Source organism: Spinacia oleracea, chromosome 6 (assembly GCF_020520425.1).
Source record: "Spinacia oleracea cultivar Varoflay chromosome 6, BTI_SOV_V1, whole genome shotgun sequence".
NCBI classification, from domain to species: Eukaryota; Viridiplantae; Streptophyta; class Magnoliopsida; order Caryophyllales; family Amaranthaceae; genus Spinacia; species Spinacia oleracea.
This window is the reverse complement of record NC_079492.1, coordinates 42,457,679-42,464,805: the sequence shown is the minus strand read 5'-3', so window position 1 is coordinate 42,464,805 and position 7,127 is coordinate 42,457,679. Positions and strand designations below refer to the sequence as shown.

The following is a 7,127-nucleotide window of genomic DNA, read 5'->3' as shown; positions in this document are numbered from 1 at the left end:
TCTTCGTCCAACATTACTCGTTGCACTCAGCTTTGCATGTAGTGTAACACCCTGATAATTCCTTATATTTATAATTACCTTTTTCCGACAAATATAAAGAATTACCAAGATATTACCGCCACCGTGATAACGGTTAAGGCTATTTACCAGAATTACACAGCGAAATTTAACTAACTTTCAAATATAATAAATAGTTAATGGTCATTCAATAACCTGGAACCATTAAGGCCCAAAAACCAAAGCATTAAATAGTTTAAAACCCATTAACTAAAGTTTAAATAAATTAAGTAGTCATGACTAGAAGATAAAAGTAGAGTTTATAAATACGGAAGATTAAATAGTCTCTCAACACAATTCCCATGATAACTTCTTCCGCAAGTTATCTTTACGAACCTGCTTATTGAAGACTACTTCCCAACAACGCAAGTGCAATGATGGATCATCATAGGGTCATTAAGGCGAAGGCCATGACCGAAAGACATGAAACACGAAGTCAGCAAAAGCTGAGTACGAACAAGCTAGAATGAAATCCTAGTCTAACATGCTTCACTCAACAATATAATAATCCACATGCAAAAGCCATTTAATAAACTATTAATCATGGAGACAGACTCGATACTCGACACGACTATTGAGTCAAGGATAAATAAGAATTAGCTTCGAACGGGTAAAAAGATAACAACCACCACTGAGGGAAAGATAAGGGTGTTGGGAGCCAACCAAGCACCAAATAAATAAGGGTCAGGCTTTCTACCGACAGTCGGGTCATACCAACGGAATTCCTGCGCATACAAGCGATAAAACGAAAAGAATGAAACAACGTCTTGTATCATTCAAGGAGTACGAGTTTCTCCGACACGACTCCCCCCATTGTTCATACTCAAGGTATATACGTTCCAAGAGTTTTGAAGCTCATTCGGGTTACACTTTACGTTAATTAGAATGTTATGTTCAAGGAGACTAAAGACTCAACACAAACATAACATGCAAACAATTAAACAAAAAAACTTTATTTTAATCCTTTAGGACTTGTGATCAAACATATGACACAAGTGAAATTACTCCCATTGTTCCTTCTCAAACACTGTTGAGATTACCCGATCGACATTGCCAGTTAACAAGCGGGGTGTGCCCATAGGACGAATAGTCCTTAGTTCAATTCACATAAACTTCCCATATGTATTCTACTCGGCGGTAGAATAAATGATGCACTGAGGCAAATCCACTAGGCTCAAAGTATGCTAGACACCCCGTACAATAGCATAATCTTAATAACTTGCATGCGAAACACTCATACATGCTTATAAACTTGAACAACATGCTTGAAATAATTCAACGATTATAAAATTCCATAACATGATTGTTCACATAGAATCCATACACTACAAGAAAATTTAGATACCGAGGCAACACCTTGAGGCATTTCATTTTTTATGGCCTCTAAAAGTGCCTTTTAGCATTAGTTTATTATGGTAGCCTCTAAAAGTTACTTTTAGGGTCGGTGAAATTTAGCCTGCCCCTAAAATCACTTTTTAGCATTAATAAAATAATGTTTGCCCCTAAAAAGTTTCTTTAGGATCAAAAAAAAAAAATTAAGTTGCCCCTAAAAAGTACCTTTTAGCATTAATGAAATAACAATTGCCTCTAAAACTGTTTTTTAGCGACAATGAAATTTACGTTGCCCCTAAAAAGTACTTTTTAGCATTAATGAAATAATGGTGGCCTCTAAAACATTTTTTTAGCATCAGAAAATAATGGTTGCCTCTATAACTTCTTTTTTTAGCATCAGTTAAACTTTGGTTGCCCCTAAAAAGTACTTTGTAGTATTAATGAAATAACGATTGCCTCTAAAACATTTTTTTTATCGTAAAAAAGTAATGGTTGTCTCTATAACGTTTTTTAGCATCAGTTAAATTGTAGTTGCCCCTAAAAAGTAATTTTTAGCATTACTAAAATAATGTTTGCCTCTAAAACATTTTTTAACATCACTGAAAAATAAATTGTCCCTAAAAAAAATATTTTTTAGCATTAATGAAATAATGGTTGCCTCTAAAATTTTTTAGCATCAGTGAAACTTTAATTGCCCTTAAATTATTATTTTTATCTTTATAAAGCAATGCTTGCCTCTAAAACCTTTTTTTAACATCAATGAAAGTTATGATGCCCCTAAAAAGTACTTTTTAGCATTAAAGAAATTTTAGGTCGGGTCTTTGATTTTTATTGTTCTTTTTTTCTTTTTATCCATATTTTGTGCTAATGTGCTCGTAACCGTGTTTTTTATATTCTTCTGTTTATTTCTCCGACTTATTTTTCATGAATTAGGTCTTTGATTTTTATTGTTCTTTGTTTTTCATGAAAAAACAAAGTGTTGTGACTTATTAGTTTGTGAAGCTGCATATAAAACTAATGTAGTGACATATTAGTTCACATAAGTCTTTTATTATCTTAAGTGAGCCCATGCGATGATGCGAACCGGAATTTTTGTGCTAACTGATGAGAACAATGCTGCCCATGTACTTAGAACTAGCTCGGAGAATGAACTAAAGAAGTAGAAAGATGCTGCTATCATTTGGGACAACAAGCTACAAGAGGTACAATCGAGCATAAAGTCCTTGGTATCTCGGAACTGGACAGTGAAAAGAATGTTGCTGATCAATACTACTTAACATGATAAAATCAGGAAAATTTCACAGTTCTTGTCACAGCACCACAACAACACAAACAACACAAATACAAAACACTACATAAATATAGAGAAATGTTGTAGCTTTAATTCGTCAAATATCCAAAGGTAAGTACACTACAAACAGATAGCTTGAGGCTATCAATCCCCAAACAAGTAACTTTAGGTTTCTAATATCCAAAGACAATACAAATTCCACAATGCCTTTCTCTTTCTTTTTCTCTGCTATTTATGCACTAGGTTATTCTACTAAGTAGAATTTGATTAATTGCCATATGATGCTCTTCTTGTCCTCTAGTGGATAACGGTAACTCTTCACCCATTCAACTATGCTTTGTGCCTGCTGTAGGTGCTTGTGCTTGCTCCTTTCTGTGGCGTTTGCTATAAACCTACAGAGGCTTCCTCCCACGTGGCTTCACAAGGTGGCAAACTCACAGACCTGAAGTGATAGTCATATTACAGAGTATCATTTACACATAGAAGTATAGAACACATCAATGCACAAACATTCACTCTTTTGCCCAACCTGATGCAATAACCGCAATTATAGCAAATTACAAGAATACAACCATCACTCGCGTGTATGCACCTGCTAGCAAGACAACACCTCGCAACCACTGCAAAGACCTTACTCCATGCCGACAATAGAAAATTTCTTGGACAATAAAATAACCAACAGTTTATGACAAGTCATAACAATAGATAAATACACTAACAACATTGAACTAATAAGTACACAATAAACCTGCAGATTTAATTTTTGAAGAGAAGAAGAAAAGTTAAGACAGCTTGCTGGGTACTTTAGTGAGTGCGAACCAGAAGTTCTGTGCTAACTGATGAGAACAATGCTGCCCAGGTAGTTACTTAGAATGAATTAAAGAAGTTGAAAGGGGCTGCTGACATTTGGGACAGCAAGCTGTAAGAGGTACAGTCAACATGCATTTCAGAAAAAGACATGTATTTACATTTGAATCCAAGTCATGCCATCTAATAGGGAAAAGAAATATATACGGGGAGGACCAGGAGGTTCACAGGCAGATGTTGGAGCTGAGAACTCATTCGGATGTGGAAATGTGAGAGATTTCAGGGGCACACTGAAGTTCAAAGGCATGTCGATCCTCAAAACACTATTGTTGGGTAACGGTACAGCTACACATTCCTTTCTTGACCAGTCTTCTTTGTCTGTAAAAGAAGCCAGTCAACTACAGATGAGTGAGAAGAAACAGAACAATGTAAATTCACAAATCGAACTTCAGCTAGGAATATCCAGAGGAATATCACACAAATTCCAGGGAGGTACCGAACAATCCAACCCAATCCAAGTAGAAATACAGTGTGATGGTATATGTTAGTATATTAGATGATTATGGTTCTTGGATGAGGAGAATTTGGTACCTCCCAAGGATCGATTTAACCATGCTGAAAGAAAAATAGACACAAACTCGAGGAACTAACTGTATTATGGTTATGGTTCTTCAATTTGAGTTTCTTGCAACGCAGTACGCACTTTAGAACATGTATTCCCTATTAGCATACTCATTTGATCAGTATCAACTCTATTTCCGGGCATCTCAAAAACAGACAGATCTTATAATTCGCTCCTGTCATCTTGTCTTGTTGAACTTGCGTTTCTGTTAGTCATGAAGATTGATAGGTGGCTGCTGATTCTGATCTTCTGGGAGGCTCTCTAGGATGATTGGAGGAGGAAAATTACCAGATCAACCTTAAAAGAAGCATATAAAAATATCATTCAAAACTAGTTGTGGGCTTCAAGAAGTCATCATAACATTTACCAGTTCTTTTGACATTGAAGATGTCCACAAGTACACTTGAGAAAAAGTTCAAATCTATGAGACGAAATTCCAAAAAGACATGATAACCATGATATTAACACTTTTTCTGATGATCCCAAGAACAATGACTTTAAAACATCTCAAAATTATACAATTTCCATCGGACAGAAACAAATAGTGCTTGAAAATGCTCTTGCAGTGGCAGAAACAAATATCTCCAGGCTTGGTCAGGAGAAGGAAGAAGTCGTATCTAGTAGAGTTATTGCAGAGTTAGATAAAGCGAGATCTGAAATTATTGATCTCACAAGCAAAAAAAGCTTCAAAGCCAATGTTCTGAAAAATCAGGAGTGCAAAAGGGGGTGTTTCCATGTGTACAATCCTAGGGAAAAACAAGCCAGATAAAGAACTTCACAGCCCTAGATCAAAATAGATTCAAAGGCCTTGCAAGTTGGGAAATAATAGACACTAACAGTAGCTTGAGTATTCCCAATTTTAACCTCAACATCCAAATTCGAGCATGCCTAGAAACAACATTCACTACTAATAAAGCCTCTAAAATCTGAATGCATAATAGGTGAGAAATAAACTGTGCAGGAACAATTACATGGTTTATATCTTCGAAGAAAACTAATGGGTAACATCAATTAGCTGAAAATGTTCGAGCATCTCCAGCAAGGGAATTAACAACAATATTAGCATCAATCAACCGAAAATGTCCTAGCATCTCCAGCAATAACATCAGTCAGCTATATGTGAAAGAAAAATAAACTATAAACAAAACCTTGTTCAGGATTATCTTGATGAAACATCAAAGCAAGCAAGATAAGCATAATGTCTTCCCTAGATTCACAAATTTGACAAATTCCACAAACCAGAATGATGTTCGACATAATTAGTACAACATAGCAAACGAATGCTTCAAGACACTAGAACTAGATATGACATAACTTCAATATCATTTAAAATAAGAAGCAAAACATATTTATGGAAATAGTTTCTTTAGCTTAGGTAAAGCGAAACAACAAATATCAAATAAGAACAACAGTGGAATCTGATAGACTTGCAAAGGACAGACTTCAACAGTGGAATTTGATACCTAATGCTACATGTTCCCTTTGTTCTGCTAATGTTGAGACCGTCCTTCATCTCTTATTTGAGTGTCACTACTCTGCGGATGTTCAAATGAGAATTTTGAATTTATTGAGGCTTCACATACCTATTATACCAGTCGCAGGGGAGATAGAAATGGGAGCTAAAGCTTGTAGATTGACACAAGGAAACATAAACTTCATGGTATGATGCTGGTGGAAGCTATTTGCAGTATTTTGATCCAGAGAACTCAAAAGATCTTTAGCAACAACTATTTTAGTAGTGAGGCTTTGTTTCAAAGTATCATTTAAAAGTTGCTTGTAGGAGTACACAACATGTGCAGTATTTGTTGATTGGATGAGTTCTTTTGCAGGTTTCTTTAGCCCATCCCTTCCCAGAAGGTGGGGGATTATAGTAATATTGTGGTAGTTAGGTTGTCTGTTACCTTAGCAGGTATGCCTGTTAGGTTATGATACATATGACAATTCATAAATCATGCGGAAAAACCATAAATCCAGGAAAGCATATTATTTACACATAATCATTTAGCATAGAATAGATGCATACATGTTGTAACGTGCCTTCCCTAGCTGTGCTCGAACCGAACAAGAACAAGTCTTTAGGACTCCAAATGTCGTCCCTCCGTAGATAGTCCACAGTACGTCCGAATCCGCCTCAAGTTAGACCAACTAGAATCGCCCTTAAGGTGCTTAGGAATTTCGGCTAGTGTTTGCGAATGTATGGCTGATTTTTATTTCAAAAACTTACCCTTGGAATACTTCAATCGCACCCATAAATTGTGACCCTAGGCACCTATTTATACGAGTATAGAAAAGGAATTGTAATCCTACTAGGATGTGGATTTGCTAGTTAGAACTTTATTAGGACTCTAAATAACAAAACAAAGTAATAGGATTAGGATTTTAATTTTTGCACAATCCTAACAAGATTAGGATTTCCCGCACAAGCATTGCACGAGCCGTGCACCCGCGCAAGCCTTGCGGCCCACGACAGGCGCACAGCCCACGCTGCTATGCTCTCGCGCGCGCGCGCGCCCTTGGCTGGGCTTGGCCTTGCGCTGGGCCTGGTCGAGGCGTGCGTTGGTGCGTGCGGCTCGCTGGGCGATGGCCTGGCTTCGTGCTGGGCCTTCGTCTAGCGGGCCTCGTCCGATGCTAATTCGTACGATACGCTTCCGATTAAATTCCCGATTCCGGAATTCATTTCCGATACGAACAATATTTAATATTTCCGATTCCGGAATTAATTTCCGTTTCGAACAAATATTTAATATTTCCGTTTCCGGAATTATTTTCCGATTCCGATAATATTTCTGATTCTGACAATATTTCCGTTTCCGGCAATATTTCCGATTCCGGCAATATTTCCATTTCCGATAATATTTTCCGACACGTACCATGTTTCCGTTTCCGGTAACATCTACGACTTGGATAATATTTATATTTCTGATACGATCCATATTTCCGTTTCCGGCAATATCATCGTTTCCGGTGTATTCATTTCTTGCTTGTGACGATCTCAGCTCCCACTGAAACCAAGATCCG

General features: G+C 36.9%; 1 long non-coding RNA gene across 1 annotated transcript; it reads right to left on the bottom strand.

Annotated features, from left to right (window-relative positions):
- Nucleotides 1–2,760: 2,760 nt before the first annotated feature.
- LOC110778187 (uncharacterized) lies at nucleotides 2,761–5,937 on the bottom strand. The gene is made up of 4 exons (XR_008924657.1): nucleotides 5,573–5,937; nucleotides 4,139–4,406; nucleotides 3,695–3,865; nucleotides 2,761–3,122 (listed from the first exon to the last, which is right to left on the bottom strand). It is a non-coding gene; the product is annotated as an uncharacterized lncRNA (long non-coding RNA).
- Nucleotides 5,938–7,127: the final 1,190 nt, after the last annotated feature.